Here is a 23,937-nt window from a genome sequence, read left to right on the forward strand (position 1 = left end):
TCTGTCTCTCTCTCTCTCTGTGTGTGTCTCTGTCTCTGTCTCTCTCTGTGTCTCTGTCTCTCTCTCTCTCTGTCTCTCCTCTCTCTGTCTCTCTCTGTCTCTCTGTCTCTCCTCTCTCTGTCTCTCTCTGTCTCTCTGTCTCTCCTCTCTCTGTCTCTCTCTGTCTCTCTGTCTCTCTCTCTGTCTCTCTGTCTCTGTCTCTCTCTCTCTCTCTCTCTTTCTCTCTCCCTCTGTGTCTCTCTCTCTCTCTCTCACACACACACACACACACACACACACACACACACACACACACACACCTTCAAACTCTTCTTCTCCAGTTTCCAGTGGACTCCTTCCTTTCTACCTATAAATAAGCATTTTTTCTGTCCTTTAAAGAAGGAAAAGAACCTTCCCTTGACCATGCCACTCTCTCCAGTACTATTATTTTCTTTCCATATATTTATTATCAAGTGTCTGGAGATAGTGGTGTACCTTCATTGCCTTCATTTTCCCAGCATTTTATCCCATCAAACTTAATCACTGCAAGCTAGTTTATACTCTACTGAAAGTATATTCTTGAAGGCACTACTAATGCTCTAATAACCTAATTTAATGGCCTTTGTTTCAGTCCTCATCCTTTGATGCTGTTGTTTACCTCTCTTTTTCTCAAAATTCTTCCCCCTGCTTCATTGTCCTTTCCTGATTCTCCTATCTCTCCAGCTGTTTCATTCTGGCTTTCCTCCTATCCTTTAATTATAGTAATCTTTTCTCCTCTCCTCTTCTATCCTCATCTCTTCTCTCTTCCACAGAGATTTTTTTTCTCCTTCCACAGTTTCAGTTGTCCCTTCTTTGTGAATGATTTCAAATCTATTTCTTCCTGAAGTCCAAGCACAAATTTATCTCTATCTGGAGAATTTGTTAGCAACTTAAAATTACCATGTCCACAATGGATCTCATTGTACTTCTCTCAACATGTTCTTGCCCCTCACTTTCTTATTTCTCTTGATGGAAACACTGTTTTGTTTTATTTTTTTTAAATCACTCACACTAGAAATTGCATTGTCATCTTTGATTCTTCTCACTCTCTATCTCTTCTGCATCTAATTATCCATGAAGTGTTATCTATTCTATAGATGAAATACCTCTCATTTAGGCTCTTATCATCTCTCACCTAGAAGATTACAACAAGCCCCTAACCAGTCTAACCTATTGCCCTACTTCCATCCACTGTGCCATATTTATCTTCCTAATAAAGAGCTCTGATCATTTCACTTTACTACCCAGAAACTTTTAATGACTTCTATTTGTTGTTTTTCTGTTATATCCAATTCTTCCTCTCCCCATTTGGTGTTTTCTTGCCAAAGATGCAGGAGTGGTTTGCCATTTCCTTCTCCAGCTTATTTTACAGATGAGGAAACTGAGACAAGCAAAGTTAATTGTCTTGTCCAGAGTCTAGACTAGTAAGAGTCTGAGGCCAGATTTGAACTGTCCTGACTCCAGGTCCAGCACTCTATCCAATACACCACCTACCTGCCTTTCTGATTGCTTACCAAATAAGTACAAATTTTTATTTTTGCCTTTTGGAGGGCAATTGGGGTTAAGTAACTTGCCCAAGGTTACACGGCTAGGTTTTGTATGTATATGTGTGTATATGCATGTGTGTGTGCGTGTGTGTGTTAAGTGTCTGAGGCCAGATTCGAACCTAGGTCCTCCTGACTCTGGGGCTGGCACTTTACTCACTGCACCACCTAGCCACCCCAAATACCAAATTTCTTAGCTTAGTCCCCAAGGGCCTCTAAACCCTGATTCTAACCTGTCTTTCCAATTTTTTCTCATGCTATTCCCTTAACACATTCTAATCTTTTACCAATCAAATTATTTACCTTTTCCCAAACAGGTCTATAACCTTCTCTGGTGTCCCAGTCTTTCCAGTCTTAAAAAAAAACCTCATATTCCATTTCCTTCATTAAAACTTCCCTGAGCTCCTAAGGTAAAAGTAATCTCTCTTTCTGGAATCTCACCATCTTTGCTTCTACATCTTTTGTATGACTATCGCATTTTACTTTGAATTAAAAGTGACTTGTACACGTGACTAGTTTTTTCCCATGTAGCTGGAAGCTCACTTTGAGATTAGCAGAGGAAAATGGCCATGTAAATTATCAAGTATGAATAGAATAGAGGGAAAGGTAGGATATAAAGGTCAAGTCATACAGAGGATAGAGTGCAGAACCTGCAGTCAGAGGAACCTGTGTTCAAAAATTGCCCTGTGTGAATCTAAGTAAGTAACTTAATGTCTCTGGGCCCCAGTATCCTCATCTATTAAAATAAGAGGTTTGGACTCAATGATCTCTAGGGTCTTTCTGGGTAAGTCTATGATGCTATGGGATCTTAGATGAAGAAAGGACTTTTAAAAATCATCTAGTCCAGCACTCACTTTGCTAATGAGGAAACTGAGGCACAGAGAAATTGAATGACTTGATCAAGGTCACACAAGTAGAAAACTGAATTATAGTCCCCCTTGTTCACTCCCTTTTCACACTGAAGTTTCCAATCAAACTGGCATCCACATGAGAGAGTAACACAGGGAATTGGGTCAACTGTCAGGGGATATGTAGCAACATACCCAACAATATAAGTTCCATTCAAACTCTTCAGTGCATTTGTCATTAGAGGAGAGAAAGTACTTCCTAAATTTTGTTATATTAGTTTAAGATTCTAAAAGAGCACACCTAAAATATAAAAGGTAAAAAAATAGAATGAGGCAGGGCTTTCTGGGACCCACTGACCTCCAAAAATGTACACACTTATCTCTTTCAGTTAATCTCTTCTTCCGCTCTGATTTTCTTTATTATATAGAAATCCTAGCTTTTGTCCTGATGGCCTCAGTACAGACTAGGCCATTAGCAACTGAACAGTAAAACATGTGGAGGGAGGAACTGACAGAGTGAATCGTGTTAGACTAAATATTGGTTTAGAAAGAAGTCCCAATGCAATTAATCCCCACACTCTTTATGTAAACAGTCACTCTTTCCTCGACTTTGCCAGTACAGGTCTCTTAATACCACTTAGCACTTCAGGGCCTCAAATGGAAATGGCCTTTTGCTTCCTTATGGTTTAAATTTGGTTCCTCAGAACTTGGCAATTTCTCTGAGCAACCATAGCCAACTAGGCCTCTTTAGATGAATGTTGGGTTCTTTAAATAGCCAGGCTAACTCATTGGATGCATATGGCTCTGTTCTTCCCAGGAGCAGTTTTCTAAATAAATCTAGCCAAGACACTGAAGTGGGGTTAAAAAAATAAAGAGTAAATTGGATTTTTTTTTCTTCCTCACCTCAGCTATTCTCCCTTTCCCCTACCCACAACCAACTGCAAGTCACTCATGGAATTAGTCTTTCATTTTAGAAGGGACAATGGAGATCATGTATTCCAATGTCTTCATTTTACCAATAAGGAATCTTTTTTTTTGGAGGGGGTTAAGGTAGGGCAATTGAGGTTAAGTGACTTCAGTGTCTGAGCCTGAATTTGAACTCAGGTCCTCCTGACTCCAGGGCTGGAGCTCTATTCACTGCACCACCTAGTCACCCCAACTAATAAGGAATCTTAAGACCAGAGATGTTTATTGATTTGCTTGCTTGAGAACACAGAAAAAGCTAGTTATTGGAATGCAGATCTCTTGACCCCCAATCCAGTGTTCTTCCATTTTCTTCTCCACTTTCTACTTTCCTCCAAACATACCCAGATCCAAGGAGCACAAACTAGGCTATTCAGTTACTAGCTGGTTATCTAGTTGGGGTCAGAAGAAGTGAGCTTTAATCATTGCTCTGTCCCAGACTAACTGTATTACTTCGGTCACAGATTTTTACTTTAATAAGCTTGAGTTTCTTCATTTGCAAAAATAGGGAAAATAAAAATTATATCCTTATTTCATAACATCCTAGATTTAGAGCTAGAAGGGACCTTATAAGTCATTTAGTCAAACCTTCTCATTTTACAGAGAAAACAAACCCAGAGAGGTTAAGTGTCTTGTGAAGGGTCACACAAGTGAATGAGAAAGTCATGACTTGAACCTAGGGCCTCTACTCCAATACCAGTTCTTTTCCTTTCTTTTTTCCTTCCCTTCCTCTTTCTCTTCTCCCTTTCTCATTCCTTCCCTCCTTCCTTCCTTCCCTCTTTCCTTCCTTCCCTCTTTCCTACCTTCCTTCCCTCCTTCCTTCCCTTCTCCTCCCTTCCTTCCTTCCCTCCTTCCTTCCCTCTTTCCTATCTTCCTTCCTTCCTTCCTTTTTCTTCCTTCCTTCCTCCCTTCCCTCTTCCCTCTCTCCCTCCTGCTTATGTTTACAGAACTATTACAAGATAGGTCTTTTAGAATTTTTTTCAGATATGAGGTTAAACACTTTCCTCCCTACAACACTACAACCTAAGTGTTTCTGGATAAGGAACACTGAGACTCAGAGAGGTTAAATTTCCCTTTCCCAGGATCACACAGATAGTAAGTGTAGAAGCTTGAATTTAAACCTAGCTCTTGCCTGACTCTAGTACCATGTTGTCTTTCCATGGTGTTCTTCCCATAAAATACCTGTAATCACTTGTGGTAGTCTAGGACATGATTTAGGCTATGATGTGGCACCAGGCTACTGGCATAAACCAATAAAGAAATTTGTCAAGGGAGATGACTTCCAATTCAGGTACCTTCAGGTAACTTATCATCTGATATGGAGGAATCTCCTAATGACCATATTCCTCTCTGCTAGTAGACTTCTTAGACCTGAGAGAATCCCTGTATATCCATTTGAGCCACCTCCATCTGGGCTCACCAAAAGCATCTTCTCTGGGAAACAGGAAGATTTGGGGAAGGTCTACTTACTCAATATCCTTATGCTACTACTTGGGCTATGTAGACTTTGTTCCTCAGCAAAGCAACCTCTTGTTTCCACACCTAGATTTCAGGTGTTTAATCATTATAGATCTTATTCCATCTTGAAATGCCATAAGAAGTACAGTAAAAGAGAGAAGGTGAGCTCTACATAATAGAGATTCATATATAATTTTCTTTTGTTTTTGTTCTGTTTATATTCAAGAGCTTATTTTAGTTGTTAGTTTTACTTCTGTTAAGTTCAGAATTTAAAAAATATATATATACCTCCTCCTCTTCATTCTAGATTTTTGTAATACTATTCTCTCCTGGTTTTCCTTCTGCCTGTGTGACCACTCATTTTATATCTGCTTTGTTGGCACATCATTGATGTCCCATCTTTTACTCTTAAGTCCTCTTAATTCTGATATCTTGCCCTCTGTTAATCATTTCTTATTTACCCTATATAGTGTGCTCTGTATATATTTGTTTGCATATTGTCTCTCCCATTAGGTTGTAAGCTCCTTGAGGGGAGGGACTATCTTTTGCCTCTTTTGACACACTTAGTGCTTAGCACAATTCCAGACACATAGTTGGTGCTTAGTAAATGTTTTTTTTGATTGATTGCATGATTGATCATTGACCCTGAAAAGTCAGTGTCTTGCCTGGTTCTGTCCTAGATTTTCTCTTATCTCTCTATATTGTCTCTCATAGAAACCTTCTCTGGTTCCACAAATTTAATTATCTTCTCTCTGCTAATGACTGTTGTATCTATATTTTCAGCTCCAAGCTCAGGCCTACATTATCAGCTTCTTATTGAATATTTCAAATGAGCTGTATCAGAGACATTTCAATCTCAACATGTCCAAAACTGAAATCCTTATCTGTCCCCCTGCCCCAAATGTCAAATCCTTTCTTCTTCCACACTGTCTTATTTCCATAGAAGGCACCATCATTCTTCCCGAATCCCAGGCTTTATCCTCAACTCCTCATTCTTCCTCATACCACATATCCAACCAATTGCTAAATCTTGTTTTTTCTACCTATACAACATTGTTTACATTGGACCCCCTCTCTCTACTTACACAGGTACTACCTTGGTTCAGACTCTTATAATCTCTCATTTGGATTATTGCAATAATCTCCTAATTGGTTCCCCTTGCCTCAAGGTTGCCCCTTGATTCCCCTTGCCATTCTGATATAGTTCAAATACTTGCTCACAGTAATAAGTATCAATCAGTCAGTCAAACAATATTTACTAAGCACCTACTATGCGTAAGACTCTATACTAAGGTAAGACACAGTGCTTAGGTAAACAATAGTTCATATTCTCAAGGAATTCAATGTCTAATGGGGGAGACAATGTGCAAGCAATTATTTACAAATAAGATATATACAAAATAAATTTGGGATAGTCTCAGAGGGAGAACGCTACAATTAAGGAGGACTGGGGAAGACTTCATGTAGAAAGTGAGAATTGAGCTGAGACTTGAAAGAAACCAGGGAAGCTAGGAGACAAAGATAAGGAGGGAGATAGTTCCAGGCATGGAGAAAAACAGCAAAACCTTGGTCAGAGATAAAGTGTCTTATGTGAGGAATAGCATGGAGGCCAATAATGCTAGATCACAGAGTGTACACAGGAGGAGTAAGGTATAAGAAGACTGGAGATGTAGGAAGGAATCAGGTTATAAAGGACTTTAAAAGACAAAAAAAGGGATTTTTTTTATTTGATTACAGAGGCCACTAGAGTTTATTTAAAAGGGAGGTGAAGTGGGAAGAGATAGAGACAACATGGTCAGACGTCTTCTTGAGAAATATCAATTTGAGAAGTGAATAAAGGATGGATTGGAGTGGAGCTAGACCTGAGGTAGGGAGATCAACCAGCAAGTTATTGTGATAGTCTGAGCATGAGGTGGTGAGAGCTTACATTGAAGAAGAGTAGGTGTGTGTGGGTATGTGTGTGTGGGTGTGTGTGTGTGTGTGCATGTATCAGGGGAGAGAAGGATATGTAAGAAACATGTTGTGAAATTGAAAATGACAGGACTTAGTAACAGATGGGATTTGTAGGGACAGAGAATGAATAGTTGGGCATAACACCTAAGTGTAAACCTGGGCATGAGGAGGATGGTGATGCCCTCCAGAATAATTGGAAAGTTAGAAAGGGTTTGGAGAGGATTTTTTTTAATCCAAATGTCTATGCTATAAGTCCTAAAATCAACATTAATCTTTCTGTCGTGGTTTGGATACAGTATCCTAGAGACAGAGAAATAGTCAAAATGGAATCCTACGTAATTTGTTTTCTTTTGTTCCCTTTTCTTGGCCAGTTACATTTCTCTTACATTATCATATTTTTTTACTCTGTGTTCTGTACCTTGATCTTGATGAGCCTGTGATGAATTTTTAGAAACAGGGACAATCCATTGATGGCCTTTAACTGATGAACTCCTTCCTTTTTACTCTGAAATCGACAGCAATTATCTGAAGCAGTTCTTTCAGGTGGCTATGACATAGGTTACATCTCAACACTTCAAAAGACATCACAAGCATGGACACCCTCTGAACCAACAGACCACAAGTCCTTCATGCTTTGGTGGACAGTTATAATGAGTTGTTGTGGTCAGGAAAAATAAATCATAACTTAGTGGCCAACCTTTTGATGATAAACGTCTACAAGCATAGCAAGGTAGTTTCTCTCACAATAGACCCACAAACCATTGTTGAGCCTGCAACTAAAGTCTTTCCAGATTGATAGGACCTGACAAGGCTTGTACCCTAATCAATCAACAAGTATTTATTGTATATTTACTATGTGCCAAACACTGTGCAAAGCACTGGTGATTCAAACAAATAGCCAAAATAGTCCCTGCCTTCAAGGAGCTTACAATCCAGTGGTGGAGATACTATATAAATACGTAAGTATATGACAGACCAGTACAGAGTAGATTGATAGTAGCTTTAGAAGGGAAGGCATTAGCAACTGGAAGGACAGGAAAGGTCTGTGGGAGACAACACCTGAGCTGAATCTTAAAGGAAGCCAAGGATTCAAAGATAAGAAGGTTAGGAGGGAGAGTATTTCAGACCTGGTAGAAGGGTCAGGTCACTATTTCCTAGCCTCAATTTCTTCATTTTTAAAATAAAGACATTGAATCAATCCATATCTAACATTTTTTCCTGCTCTAAATTTGTTGTTCTATGAAACTTCCACAGGACTATCAATGAGGCATAAGAGTTGGGATTCTTGGAAGATGATAGAGACAATCTGTGCATGTACAGATACATATACAAACACATACAAATGAAGCAAGAAAAGGATTAGGGGAAAGTCAGGGCACTGCATCAGGGCTTCCATCTCCTGTCCCTTTTGTATTGAGCTTTCACTTGGGTAACCCAGCTGGAGACCCTCGGTTTGGGATGCTAGCAACTTCCTCCATGCTACTCAAGGTCAGAAAGAGAGCCTTCAAGGGAAAACCCAGGGAGCTCTGCAGGAAGTGGTACGTGATGCACAAGGTGGTGAGTTTCCTTCTGAGTCACTACTGCCACAAGGGGGTCCCCAGGAACAATTACACTTCAGAGGAGACATAAAGATGCAAAAGCCGAGGTCATGACCAACTACCTTCACTAAAGGGTCCTCGGGCTTTTCCTGAATTGGTGGTTAGCAAAGACGTGAACAGATTTTGGCTCAAGTTCTGCTGCCCTCCTCAATCCTATCCCCAAGTATCTTCCCTCCACCATTAAAAAATGATTCCGCCCTTATCGTTTTGTTTTTCTTTACATCTTTTGGGATTTTTCTCTCTAGAGAATGATTTTTGAATAACTTTTTCACAACTTAATAGCTTTGCCCCAGTCCCTCTCTAATTAGGGTTATCAGTGATGACTATACTAGGGGGGTCTTTGGCTTCCCTTTTCCTATTTGTACATACATTTTGGTGGCTGTTTCTTCCTGTTACTTGGCAAAGTTTATGTGTTCAGCATGTGTCACTGTGACTTAAAATAATCCTTGTACTAATAATGGCCCTCCCAGATGCCATTCCTTGAGTCTTTTCCCCCTGGCTCCTACTTTCCCTCAACTTCTACTTATGGACCTTGTAAAAGGTTCTATCCCAGGGTAACTTAGTAACCGTGGACTGATCAGGTCATGACCAGCCTTATTTTGATGCATCTTTGCTTACTCCCCCTAAGTGACCCTTTTCAACAAAGGTCAGGACTGGATTTGTAACTAAATCCAAAAAAAAAACAGGCGGCAAAAGGCTACAAGAGCATTGAATGTTTCTGAGCCGTTTTGAATTCTTGTCCTAATGTTACAGTTGGTCTTGGAGTCAGGAGACATGGGTCTTAGATGTTGCTGCTACTAAGTGGCTGTGTATGCTTGGGCAAATTATTTAATTAAGGGCATCATGCTATAGAAGGAGTGCTGTATTTGGTGTCAGAGAATCTGAGCTCAATCCCAGCTGGGCTATTCCACTTTGGGAAAACTTTTCTGGGTCTTACTTTCCTCCTTTGTAAAATGGAGGTCCTTTCAACTCCAAACCTCTGATGTAATGGACTACCCTGGGCCTCAGTTTCCTCATCTTTATAACACATGTTTTCAACTAAAGGATTTCTAGTCTGGAGAACTAGTGAGGTGCAGTGAGGGGTGTGTGTTGGCAGTGGGAGGGCGAGTGTTGATTTCATTCTTAAAATATTTGAAAGGTTGTCATGTGAAAAAAAAAATTAGACTTGTCCTCATTGACTCTAGAGAACAAAACTAGAATCAAGGGGTAGAAAACTACATAATGCAGGTTTTGGATCAATTGTCTTTTAATTTTTAATGAACTAAACAATTATCAATAAAAACAAACATTCCAATATACAAAGAATTGTAGAAAAGGGGGAAACTGAACTTCTGTTAACATAATTTATTTTTTAAAGTGTATATTCAATTTTAAATGGTAATAGCAATTTGGTATCCCTTTCTTAAGTGAATTAATATTTGTAAATATTAATGTGTAATATTTGTTATGTAAATGTGCCTAGCACACAGTGGGCACTTAATAAATGCTTCTTTCTTTCCTTTCTTCTTTCCTTCCATCCTTCATTCTTTCCTTCTTCCTTTTTTTCCTTTGTTCCTTCCTGAGCATCTTTTTTTTTTCTTCTGGGTATTTTTTTGTTTTATTGATATTCTTTTCTTTTTCTTTTTACATTTCTATTATGCTCCACTAAGTCATTATTCCCTACCCTAAGCCTCCACAAATGAGGTCCTTGCTTGTAAAAAATAAGTATATTCAAGCAAAAACAATCAGCACATTGGCTATGTCTGAAGCTGTGGATCTCCACCCCCTCACTTCTCTGACTTTGTCTCAATTTGAGGGAAAAGCTTTCTAACATGGCCTTCTTTTCTTCATCTATAAAGTGATTGGCTCTTTATGATCCCATTTAGTTTTGAATTCTCTAGCCCTTGGAATTAGAGTTGTTTCAAAATAAAATGGGAGACTTGAGAAGTAGTGAGAAGAACCCTGTTATTACAGGTCTATGAGTAGAGATTGGGTGACCCCTTCTTAGGAATGGGTTGGATGATTTGCTTTCTGAAATATCCTTTTCTGCTATGGCACTATGATTTGACAACTAAATAGAAGATCTCTAAAGGTCCCTCCAACCCTAATATTCTGTGAACTTAAGCTATCTATAGTATGACATTCTGTACTGCAGGACCATCCTCTGACTGACTGATGTCACACAGAAGCTTTAGCTAGATGTGTAAGGTCATTGAACTCATTGTGCTCTTACTATTTTGAATAGTGAACTTATACTAAGCTGACTCAAATCAAACCTCTGTAAGGGCAAATCATTAGGCAAAGCTGAACAGTCAAGTTTTCCAAATTAGCTCAAGGGTTTCAGGTGGTTTAACCCAAGAGGGTTCCAGATACTGAGTCATGTTGCTCATCCTTCATTTTAGAAAAGGACCAATGTCATCACAGGGTGATGTCTTGACTCATTTGGGAATTGGACTTAAGTGAGGCAGAATTGGACAAAGTTGTCCCCCTCTCTCTCTTTTCCTGAGTCATTGAAATCCAGTGGCAGAACAAAAGTCAAGACAATTGGTCCAAGATGCAGTACATGACTTTGGCATCTTCAATGTCTGACCAAGTTCTAAGTGTTCCACAGCATCTGCTTCAGCTGCCTTCATGGTCACCAGAAAAATTGTTCTCATCTATCCATTCCACCAAAAGAAGTCTTCACACAATGGAAGTAGACATCCCCTTAACTCACCAACAGGTTTGAGGCCCTTTAATTATCCTCAACCTGGTCTAGCCCATCTGCCGAGCAGTTTACCAGGATGTGGCCATTGTGCATGCTACAGCTTCTTGGAGCCATAGGTGAGAACTGGGTGATGGTGGAAAGCAAAGGTAGATGAGCATCCCTGAAAAGGACTCAGCAAGCCTTCACACCAAAGGTGCTAGTCCTTCCTGAGCATCTAATATACCCCACTGACTCATATAATATCAATGTTCTGAGGGATCTTAGAAATCATATAATTCAGTGCCCTTATTGCTCAGATGAGGAAACAAAGACTTGCCCCATACCCTTGATGATGCCATAAATTCAACCAAAGCTATTTCATTCTTTTGACTGAAGACTTTGATCTCTATAAATGAAAATATCCTTTTGAGGGACTGGGACATACTGGAAACTCAATCAATCATTTATATTTTAGTATGAATTCAATTGCCCAGTGCCAACAAAGTCAATATCCCTGCAATAAAGGTTCTGAAGTGGTTTTAAAAATCATTGTATTCCCTGCCCAAGTTGAGGATGTTGGAATAAGGAGTCTGGGTGTTAGTTTGATATATAGTAGCTGTTTATTTAGTAGCAATAAACAGTAACTATTTGTCAAACCTGAGTTGGCCAGCATTGTTATCTAGACAACACTATTATCTGAAGAGAATACCAAAAAGAGAGGAGCATGATCTAATCTTTGGGGTCTCCTTCAGGCTGTTGACTTGCTTTTCATGATTTTCTTGCATCATTCTCATTTCTCTTCCCATTTTTTCCTCCACTTCTCTTACATGATTTTCAAAATCCTTCTTGAGCTCTTCCATGATCTGCGACCAATTCACATTTTTCTTGGAGGCTTTTGATGCAGGAGTTTTGACTTTGTTGTTTTCTTCTGGTTCCATGTTTTGATCCTTCTGTCCCCAAAAAAAAGATTCTATGGTCTGATTGTGCTTGCTGTTTGCTCATCTTGCCGGTTAATTACTTGACTTTTGAGCTCTTTGCCATAGTAGAACTCTGCTTCCAGAGTGGAGAGAGCTGTGTCCCAAATTTCTAGGGTTTTGTGGAGCTGTTGTCAGAGCTATGAGGAGGATGCCCTCTCTATAGCCACCACAAGCTCTGCCATGCTAGCGCTCCTCGCCCCAGGACTGCCACCCAAGACTGCGACCCAGATCCAAGCAGGTCAAAGCAAATGCAATTACCCTCTAAATGGTCACCTGGTCCACCTATGATCAGCAAGCCAGGAGCCCTAGAGGCAGCCACATGGCAGCAGCTGCATCCAATGCACAGTGACCACTCTACCACCCTGGGGGCAGGGGCTGGGTCAGGCTCTTCTCTTACCCAGTTCCCCAGTAACCTTTTACTTTCTCTTTGGTGTTTATAGATTGAAAAGTCTGGAAACCACCAGTGATTGACTCTCCTGAAGTCTGCTCTGGCCAGTCTGTGCCTTGGGTCTGGGCCGGCCTGGCTCACACAGGACTGTGCGTGGCTCCCATCCTGGTGTGATAGACCCTTCCTGTTGGCTTTCCAGGCTCCCTTCAGTGGGAGATTTGTTTCTCTCTGTCACTTTATGGGTTCTGTAGTTCTAAAATTTGTTTAAAGTATTTTTCTTAAGATATTGGAGGTTGTTGGAGTGGGAGCTCGAGCAAGTTCCTGCTTTTACTTTGCCATATTGGCTCCACCCCAGCATGACCTAATAATCTAAGAACTGACAAGGAGACAAATAGATTATCAATAATCAGAAATTATAGACTTCTAGAAAATGATCGCAAGATGACCAGTCCAGTCCCAGTCATCCAGGGAATAACGGCTATTTGTCTGTAAAAACAGTAGTTCATATTCATGTCTCCTCATAATTTACAGAGACCTTGGGAAATCAGCAATGTAGGCATTATTATTCCCATTTTATAGATGGGAAAAATGAGGCTCAGAGAGGTTAAATTGATTTGCCTATAAAAGGTAAAGAATAAAACTAGATCTGAAACCACATCTTCTGACACCAAGATCAGTTCATGTTCTACTCTACCCTATAACCATCCTTCTTCACAACTGGGACCTAATCGCTACAGAGGTCTAAGAGTCAAGACTTTCTTTGAAACTCACAATTTCCCACTTCAAGAGACAAGACTGGAATCTACTCATTTGGGAGTGGCATATGAGTCACTTCTAACTGGCCTTTTCCTCAACCTCTTGCAACCTGGTTTCTAAAGCTGCCATTTGCCTGAAACTTCTAAACCATTGTCACAGTCATTCGATTTTGTAAACTCAGAGTCCTCCTCAACCCTTCGCTCTTCCTCAATGCCATTCAATCAGATTACAGTATCTCTCATAGCCATCCCCTTCTATAGAATCATACAGCCTAGTCCAGGCCGTCATCACTCCTCTGCTGGACTACTGGTATAAGAACCTCCTATTTGGTCTCCCTACTTCATGTCTCCCCGCTGGGCAATCCATCCTCCCTAGAGATACCAAAAACAATCAGCTTAAGGTCCAAGTGCAACCATATTCTTTCCTTAAGGCCCACCAGAATCTGACTCCCACTGCCTGATTTTCCCACTCTCTATATATGCCTTTACTTCACCCCCATAGATGACATGGAAGAATCAAAGCGCTCAGAGGAACCCATAAAGAGATAGAGACAATACACACAGCACTCACAGTAGTTCTGAATTTGGAGTTTCCAGCAGGACGACCCTGCTGACAATGTAGGGGATCTCTATAGCTCTCTCTCCCAAAGGGTCCTACAAAGCCCTTCCCAGACTCATAGGGCCCCTTTGTGGTTTGGCCTCTTGCCCCCAGAAGGCAAACACATTTTGGACCTGCTAGATAGGCAATCCTCTTCCTTTCTGAGCAATACTATCTCAAAAAAAATCTGATGGGGAAGGGGGTGTTGCCAAAGTCTGTACCTCTTTTTTTCCCCTCTCCCAGCTCCCCAGGCCCTGATTCTTTCTCTGAGAGATACACTGCTCTGGGTATCCCCTCCTCTTAGGAAAGTTCTGAATGCTGCAACTCTTAACACTTGACATCACTCTTAAGACAAACCACCTTACTAGGCTACTTTGCCTGAGGAAATCCCCCTGTTCTCATCTAGGCCTTTCTATCAGCAACTCCCTCAAATAACTTGGGTGAATGCTGTCTGTTGCAAGCTCTCTCTCATTTCCATAGCTGCTGATGTCTCTTGGGCTGGGAAAGTCTACACTCAGGTCTTCAGGTTGTAACCTGTGCTCCAAATTCTGTGGGTAACATCAGCTAACCCCCATGGTCCTCTGTCTCAAAGCACACATGTACCTCAGAAGAGACTGTTTGCACAGGCTGGCCCCAGACCAAACCCTACTTTCTGGTCAGACCCCTAAACAGGGAAAAAACATTTCCATGGACTTTGCCCACCTCATTTACTACTATTTTCCTCCATATACTCTACATTCCAATTAAATTGGGTTTTCTTTCCCATGTACCCCCAAAATAAACGGTACACTGTCTTGCCCTCTATGCATTCATACAATTCATCCTCCATACTTCTATTATATTTCTCCCTCATCTTACTCTCTCTATTTGTCACCTTTCTGCTTGTTCTACATCCTTTTCTACTTAAGCAAATTAAACATCCTGAACCTCCATTTCCTCATCTGTAAAACAAGGGGATTGGATTTAATGATATTAAGGTGATTATTTTTGTCAGCTCTAGGGACGATGGACTGCCAAGTGAACAGACTTGAAGTAAGTAGAACAATTAGGAAATGCTTATATCAGTAGTCGAGAAGTGACAGAGGCCTGAACTAGGCTCTAATATGTAGAAGTATAGAGAAGACAATGGATGTGAGATATGTTGTGATTTGTTTAGATGGCATTGAGTAAGACTGAAGGGTTGAAAGGGACTTGGACATTACAAAACAGGATGGCTGGAATGGTGGAGAATGTCCCTCCCAGCTCTAGGTCTCTCAGGCTCAACTCAGGTAAAAGCTCCCCCACGAGGCCCTTCCTGATGCCCCCAGTTATGAATGTTCTTCCCCTCTTCAATTTTCTTTGTATTATATGTGTTGGTATACCTGCTATATACTTCTAAAACTGGGGTTCTTAATCTGTGGCCCATGAAATTGGCTTTTTAATGTTTTGATAAATATATGACAACATAATTTCTTTGTATTCCTACATAGTTTATTTTGTGCATTTAAGGATATGATTCATTCATTATAGTTCTTCTGTACAATATAACTATTGTGAAAATATGTTTAATAGGAATGTATATGTAGAGCCTATGTCAGATTGCATGCCATTTTGGGGAGGGGAAGAGGGAGGGAAGAGGAGAAAATTTAAAACTTATAGAAGTGAATGTTGAAACAAAAAATAAATAAGTTAACTAATAAAAAAATAACATGATTCTGTGAAGGGGTCTCTAGACTTTTTCAGGCTACCCAAGGGATCTATGATACAGAAAAAAAAGGTTCAAGATCCCTGCCTAGCAGGGCAGAGTCAAGATGGTGGAGTAGAAACAACATCCCTGCCTAATAGGATTTAACCTCACTGAGTGTCAGAGGCTGTTTTTTTTTTCTTCTGTTTCTTTGTTTTTGTTTTTTTTTTCAGTTTGTTTGGAACTACAGCATGTAGTATAGCACAGGTGCTAATTAAGTACTGAATTTAATTTCGTTCATGTCCAGGAAAGAGACCTTTTTAAGTAGATATTCGGAAGTGTTGAATATTTTATCCCAAAGACACTTCCTTCTGAATTTGGGGCTTCACAGAAACACACAGACTGCCCTGGGGACTATTTGCTAGGCATTGGGTACCACCGTACAAAAGCCACTGTGACTGAATGGAATAGCCTAGCCAAGATAGGAACAAATGGCTGTAGTGAATTAGTGTCAACAACACCTCTATCTTTTCTGGGTGTGGAGGGCCCCAGCTAATGGTATTGGGACAAAAGAATAGCAGTCAGAGGTTTGGAAACATGGCCAAAGAGTCTAAGATGGTTTGGAAGATCATCATGTTTTTACATGAGACTCTTTCCACTATGAAACTTAGATGTGAGAATTTCTGCTTATTTCCAGCTTTAGAAAGTGAGCTAGGATGATCTCCCTAGTCTTAGGTTGGAAGTCATGGGAATAGGATTCTCTCACTAGCTTAGCAGTCATTGACAAAAGCAAATCACAGTACCCATTGTTCCACAATGTCCTCACCTTTGAAATAATGCTTACCCTCAAATCAGTTGAGCAAAAATTCAGAGAATACTGATAGGGCATTTAATTAGGTATTATACAAATTCATACTCTAGATATACAGTCTTGCTGGTTCATGATTCCTGAAGTTAAAATCATTAAGTATGGTGACAATATGGTTTTAGTGCTACTAATAACAAATATAACTCTTATTTTTTAAAGTATCTTAGGGTTCAACTTAGAGGTACTTTTCTGACAACAATCTTATGAAGTAGACATCAGATATTGTCTTTTTATAGGTGAGAAATCTGTGGCACAGAGAGATTAAAGTAACCTCCCAAAGTTCATGTAGCTAGTCAATGTTGGATCTCTGGACTGGGAGTCAGGAGGCCTTAGTTAAAGGGGCAACCACGCCAGCTCTGCCATAACTGTCTGAGTGCCCTTAGACAATATTGTACCGACAAGAGTGCTGGATTTGAATACAAAGGACCCAGGTTCAAATGTTGGCATGTCTACTTACTCCCTATGTGGGTTTTTGAAAGCTTAAAGGGCTTTGATAAAATATAAAAGGCAATAAATTAGATGCTTCTAGCTCTAGTACTACAGTTAACATGTCTGAATCTCACTTTCTCATCTATAAAATAAAGTTGTTAGTCTAAGTCAATGGTTCTAAAAGTCCAGGGTTCCCTAGGAGTCTCCAAGACCCATTAAGTTGTTCCACAAAGCCTAAACTATTTTTACAATAGTTCTAAGACATTTTAATTCTAACATGACAAATATTGATAGACATAACTCACATAAATAAAAGCTCTTGGGGATACTCAACAATTTTTAAGAGTTTAAAGAGCAAAAAGTTTGAAAATTGCTGGTCTAGATGGTATATGAGGTCCTTTTCAACCCCAAACCTCTGATCCTAAGTCATTTCATTTTTCTGGTCTTCTGTTTCCTCTACTACAAAATGAAACACTTTGATAATATTTTTTTAAGCTTTCATTGATATTTTATTTTTATGTCACCTTCATTTCTAAATCTATCCCTTCCCCTTTCCACTCCTAAGAGATTCATCCCTTCTGACAACAACAACAACAAAGTCCCTTCAAAGCTCTAATCTTTCATAGATCTATCTTTGCTCTCTGTTGGACCCGCAAGCATGTAAGGATTAGACATAAACTAGGTCTTAGAAAAGTTTATACACTATTCCTGCCATGCTTAACTTCTGAATTACAGTAATGGAGAAGCCATACTGTATGACACATATATAACGTATATGTATTCATAAGTCTAGATATCGAGATACATCTCAGAGGCACGCCTCTCTCACTTAAAGTAGACACACACAGATGCCCTGCCCCCAGTCTCCAGGGTCACTGAGTCCAACTCCCATGCCATTGCCCTTGGATAATGATGCTTATCTCTGACTCAAATGGTGACTTCAAGAGGTAGCCATATTTACAGAAAAGGAGATAGATTCGAAAGATTAGCATGGGGGTGAAAGAGAAGGGGGAGGGAATTAGTGGGGTGTTGGTGAAATAGCAAAGGTACACAAAAAAGGCAGGACAAAGAAAACTTGGAATATATCTTTCTGGGTTAATGGGGGATGAGGGTCTATCTCAGTGCTGAGTCTTAATGACAACCTCCCAGACTAGGGGGCTGGATGGGCCTAGAGTCAGCCGAGTAACCTGAGATGACAGCCTGTTGGAGGAGAGAGGGGTGCCCAATCAGACTGAAGTTATTCTGCAAGAAGACAGACAAGCATGACAAACCATTTGAGACTGCTCTTCATAGCCCCATGGCTGATCTTATCAGGCCATGTCAAGGAGGTGGAGGTAGTGGGGCAGCTTGTTTGCTTTGCTGCTGTGGTTACAGGGTAATGCTTGGAGCCATTTGTGCAGAGAACTGCACCAAGGCCAACCGAGACTGCTTGAATATAAGTGGCATTTTAAGCAGAGAAAACACCCCCGACCATGTAGAAGCTGCTAGAGGAACACCACAAGACAACCAAGCACTAAAATAAACCATTGCTGCCCAAAATCCCCAAATGACCTAAGTGATGAAAACCCCCATGCGCAAGAGGTGATATGTCTGTGACAGAGACTAAGCTTTGAACCTCCTGGAGCCCCAGACCCTCCTTGGCCTCCACTCAGAAAAAGGCCTCTCCTTTCAGAAATGTGCAAAGTCTTTCCATCTCAATGCCACATTCATGGATTTCTCTTCCCAGCACAAGCCAGACTTGCCTCCTTCATAGTTCATTCATTCTAAGAGATGAAGCAAGTTTATTTGTCTAAGTGACATCTATGAAGAAATAATTGTCTGATGTTATTTCAAACCTTTTCTGAATTTTCTTAAGGAAAAAAAGAAAAGAAAAATTATAATACCATTTATATATCACTTTAATGGTTGCAAAGTGTTTTTATGTATGTTCTTTCATTTGATCCCCTTGACAACCTTGTGAGGTAGGTGTCATTATTGTCCCCATCATACAAATGAGGAAACAAGCTTGAGGGAATTTAAGGGACTTGCCCAGAATCACACAACTAGTAAGATTCTGAGGCAAGATTTGAACTCTGGTCTTCCTGACTTCAAGTCCAATAGTCTAGCCACTATAACACTGAGCTACCCAGAAAGTAGAAAAGGAAAGAGAAGAGAAAAAGAAGGTAAAGGAAGAGGAAGGGATAGGAAGAGAAGGCAAGGAAAGGCAAAGCAAGTTTGACCACTTACAGTAATTTTTTTAAAAACAATTGGGGTTAAGTAACTTGCCCAAGGTTACACAGCCAGTTATTTTATGTGGGTGTTAAATATATGAGGCTAGAACCAATACCAGGTCCTCCCGACTCTGGGGAGCTCTTACTCACTGAACCACCTAGCCGCCCCTCACTTACACTAATTTCTCAAAAGAATCTGCAGGGGCTTAATTTAGAATGATAGAGTACATTTAGAAGTGGAAGAGATTTTAGAGGCCATCTAAGCCAATCCCCTTATTTTGCAGATGAGGAATCTGAGGCCCTATTAGGTGGAAGGTCCTAGCCAAGGTTATACAGGTTACAAACAGGAGATCTGGGATTTGAAATCAGGCCCTCTCATACCAAGCCATGTTTGTTCTCTGCACCAATACTTCCATAGTTAAAGGATCTGCAATTTCATGCTTGTGGATATTGCATCCACCACCCACATAGATTATAGGTCTTCTATTATCTGGTAAATGACCTTTGAGTCTTACTGTTGCTATCAAATTCACTACCCTGTAGCCAAACCAGTGATAAATGTTTTCAAATTAAGTTTGGATAGTCTCCAGACTCTAACGCACTTAAAATCCATGGTCTAGCAATATTCTAAACTCTGCTAGCATGGCAGAAGCATCCTTAGCTTACAACCAAGGGAAATGCCCTTTAGAAACCTGGGATGGCCTCCAATTCAGGATCAGGCATGGAGGTGGAACATGTGCGTAGAAGAAGCTTGACAAAGATTTGTAAAATGGAGAAGAAATATTAATGAGAAAGTAAAGAGAATGAGTTAGAACTGGTTTATACAACATATGGACTTCAAGGCTGTTTATGGCCCACCAAAGGAGTTTGGGCCGCCCACGAAAAATGTGAAGGATGTAAAAGAAAGCAAAGATGTAATGAGTGCTTTGTCTATGCCCCTCTAGTCACTATTGTGCCATGTAACTTGGTGGGTGGCTTGCCACTTCCACTCTCTCCAGTTTGTCATGTGACCCACAGCAAACAACCATCCTCAGTCTGTCTCTGGGCTGAGAGGAGCAAGAGTTGTATCTTTCTACTCTATCTTCAGTCATTAATAAATGTAAACAGTAAGATAACCTGAAAATGTATTAAAACTTGTACCACTTAGCAAAGTAATATTTTTTAGGATTAATGTGATTTCATGATAAATAAAAATCTTAAGTAATAGGTGTAATTAATTGATATTAATTAAAATTCCCCTTTTTTAAAAAAATATGGCTTATTTGCAAAATAGTTTAATCACTAATTATAGCTTTACTTGAAAAGCAAGTTGCTAAAAGTTTAGCCTATTTTAATTTTGGCCCCTACCTACTGCCAAGTTGTGCAGGTCTGAGTTAGAAGAAAACATGTTTTTGACGTATTTCTCCATTTTAGAAGTTTTGTTAGTCACTGTCTAATCAAGTATGGCACTTGCTTAAGAAAATGGAAAATTGTGGAAGAGGGAGTTAGGGTATTGGAATTAGGAAGAGATTATAAATGAAGTAGTCAATGCTTTTATTTGGATTAGATAGTGGGGTAGATGTAGAACTGAAGGTAACATCTAGGAGTTGAAAACAAGTCCTTTGTCAGTATTATTTATGACAAAAAGTAAATAGGGTTTGACTTGTGAGGTTTCTTTTTTTAACCTAATTTTAGAACTATTGAATTTTAAAGGTATCCTGGGACATTGGAAAGAAGGCTGAATTTTGGAGCCCTAAGATTTCTTTTTGAATCCCAGTTTTTCTACTTGCTAGCTGTGTGACCTTGGACAAGTTGTTTTATCTCTGAGTCTCTATTTTTCTCATCTATAAAATGAGAGGGTAGATTAGTTTACCCATAAGGACTTTTCAAGCACCAAAACTATATGGATTTTAAATTTTCATTTAAACTTTTTAAGATAAGAGAAATACTACTTCCCTCCCTTCTCCCTTCTGATCCTCACTCCAAATACCTCCTTTCGCCATGAATAACACTAAGTCATTAAAATTACTCTGAGTCTTGGCCAGCAAGAACATCACAGGAACATCAATGGAGCAGGACAAAGACAGCAGTCATGGCCATCAACCTTACCACGATGCTTTCCCTGACCCTGTTATACTCTCAGGTTAAGCTCAGACATTCCGTTATCCAACTCTAAGTTGCTCACAAAAGCAGTTAGGGAGACCTAGAGTCAGGAGGACCTGAATTCAAATAAATCTATAGAATGGGAATCATAATACTACCTATCTCTCAGGTTTGTTGTGAAGATAAAATGAGATTTTGTCAGGCACTTTGCAAATCTTAAAACACTATATAAAGGTTAGTTATTATTATTCCTAAATGTGCATTTGTCTTCTTAATCACCTACCTTCACTTAACAAGAGTGGGAAAAAAATAAATTATAAAAAGCCTTCTACCCTTAAGGTCATCAGTTTTTTTTGCACAAGACTGTATAGTTCTTCATGATGCCTTCTAGTCTCCTCATGATGGATCTTATTTGTCCCTACATGGAATACCAGAAATGGGAAGTAGTCATTTGGTTTGGCAAGACTCAAGAAGTCTTCTATCACACTTCATGACCTGGCAAGATAGGAAATCCACCTGTGTATTATATCAGGTTGACAGCTGCCTTGGTGTCCCTCTGCAGAAAGTCACCAACTACCACTTTTTGTCCTTTTTCCCCTTGATCCTTCCTAGATAACCTCCCACCTGATAGGATTTGTGTGTCCACATCATTATTTATTTAAGCACAAAATCTATGACCTCCTAAGTTAATAGAACTTTTCCCTCTCCTGGCAAAACTTCATGCCTGTTACTTAGCTCAAATATTCAATTGTCCTTTCCCTCCTACTAGAAAATCCTCTCTGCTATTTCACATCCACTTTCTATTTTATTTTCTTTCATGAAGTGCCTCTTCCATTATCTCAAGGAATACTTCGTTTCCCCTGATAACCTGGAACATAGAGATGCTTGCCTTCAGCCCTTTCACATTCTTCTTTAGAACATGGACTAATTTTCACTATTTCTATGTGTGTTTATGTGTATATGCATATATGTGTACATATATATGTTTGTGTGTCTGTATGCATATATATAATTGTATACACACATATGTGTGTTACTAGGTGCTATTAGAACACATAGCACACTCTCACAGATCACACACTCACAAGTCTCCTTATCTGCCACGCTTTCTTGAAGTGAGATCCACAATCTATTTTCTTCTTTCTGATAACTCCTCTACTTAACTGCTGAGACAAAATGCCTGTGTGCTGTTCCTGTTTGCTGCACTGGGGGCCTCAATCACTGAGGCCTTAATTTATTTAGCTGCCTTTAATTGGCAGTTAGCACATTTCTGCTACAGCCTTAACACTCTATTCTGGGCCTTGATGCAATTAATACAATGCCAGAGGCAAACAGGGTCATCTTCAGGCTATTGTCATTTATAGAGTATCCCTCTTCCCCGTTTAGCAGTCACCAAGCATTTGTCAAGCCTTTTCTGTGTGCCAGACTCTGTGCCAAGCTCTGGGGATACAAAAATTCAAAGGTAAGATTGCTGGGCCTGGTCGTTTTACCTGTAGTCACTGATGCTGGGAAAGCTGAGCCTGGTAGATCAGTTCAGGAGGTTGAGTTGCTCTAGTGCTAAAGTCAATAGGGTGTTCACCTTAAGCACGGCAGCATTACAGTGAGCCCTTGGGTGTCAGAGTCCTCCAGGCTGCCAAAGAAGTTCAGCTCAAAAGCACCGAGGAAATATAGGTCGATCAGTATTGGAACTGGGACTATTAGGGTCTGGGTAGAAGTATGCTGGTAAATGTTTAAGTTTAATCACATTGTTAACATTCTCACCATTGATTTCTTAAGTCTAGACAATCAACCAAAAATAAAGACCTGATCTGTAGCTTTTCCAATATGTAAATGTGTTATCCCTGAAAATTATATAGCCAGGCCTGGGGAAGATAGGGAGTCTTAGTCTCAAATTTTAAAAAGGGCAAACTGAATGAGGGGGAGGAGGGGAGGAGAGGGAAGGAAGAAGAGAATTTGAAACTAATTTTTTAATGAATGTTAGAAATTGTTTTTTCATATAATTGGAAAAAATAAAATATCTAAAAGTGGAAAAAATAAAATAAAAAGCATAAAAACATAATGTGTATCAAGGGATTTCCCTGGGCAAAGAAAAGCAACATCTGGGACAGCTAGGTGGTGCAGTGAATAGAGCATGAGCCCTGTAGTCAGGAGAACCTGAGTTAAAATCTCACTTCAGACACTTGACACTTACTAGCTGTGTGACCTTGGGCAAGTCACGTAACCCCAATTGCCTTTCCTTCCCCCTTCCAAAAAAAAAAAGGCAACATTTTCTTGTGAGTTAGGGGTGAAGAATGGATAGTAATGGAAGATGTTTGATGTGAGAAGATGGATGAGGGGAGAAAGAATAACTTCCAACCCATCACTTCCATTTTTTTTTCAGTGAAATATGAGGCAAGATCCTCAGCCAAGAAGGAGAGGGGAGAAGTGTTTTGGAAGATTTGAGAAGGGATAAAAGGGTTTGGAATAGCTTCTGTGGCAAATGGGATGGAGAATCTATTAGAAAAAAGTAGCAGGATTGTGTTGAGAAATCCCAGTTGAGATTATGTCACACAAATCTGAAGCCTAGTCAAAATTATGTAATACAAATTTGCAGTGTACTTAATATGGTTTCATGATTTTCCCTAGCTCCATTCAGAAACATTTAAAGAAGAACTGAGGAAATGGATGGTGGTACTGGAAGTCACAGTGAGGAAGAAATACAGGGTTAGAGGTCGGTCATACAGCATAAGAAAAGATCGAATGATAAAAGGTCATGACCAGATAAAGAAATTTCAGAGTTCACAAACACGGGGCGGGGGGGGGGGGGGGGGGGGGAAAGTGGGGGGGAAAAACACCCCCCGCTGGAAAAAAAAAGAAAAAAAAAAGAAGGAAAAAAAAGGGGGGAAGATGAGAGAAGAAGAAGCGAAGGGGTGGGGGGGGG

At 39.9% G+C, this 23,937-nt stretch overlaps 1 pseudogene; it reads right to left on the bottom strand.

The window, feature by feature from the left end:
* Nucleotides 1–23,937, bottom strand: part of LOC138155120 (lactoylglutathione lyase pseudogene) — a 118,680-nt pseudogene that overhangs the window by 998 nt on the left and 93,745 nt on the right.

This window comes from Petaurus breviceps, unplaced genomic scaffold (assembly GCF_028583685.1).
Source record: "Petaurus breviceps papuanus isolate PSGF00001 unplaced genomic scaffold, PetGlider_PUasm1.0 91133, whole genome shotgun sequence".
In the NCBI taxonomy this organism is placed as follows: domain Eukaryota; kingdom Metazoa; phylum Chordata; class Mammalia; order Diprotodontia; family Petauridae; genus Petaurus; species Petaurus breviceps.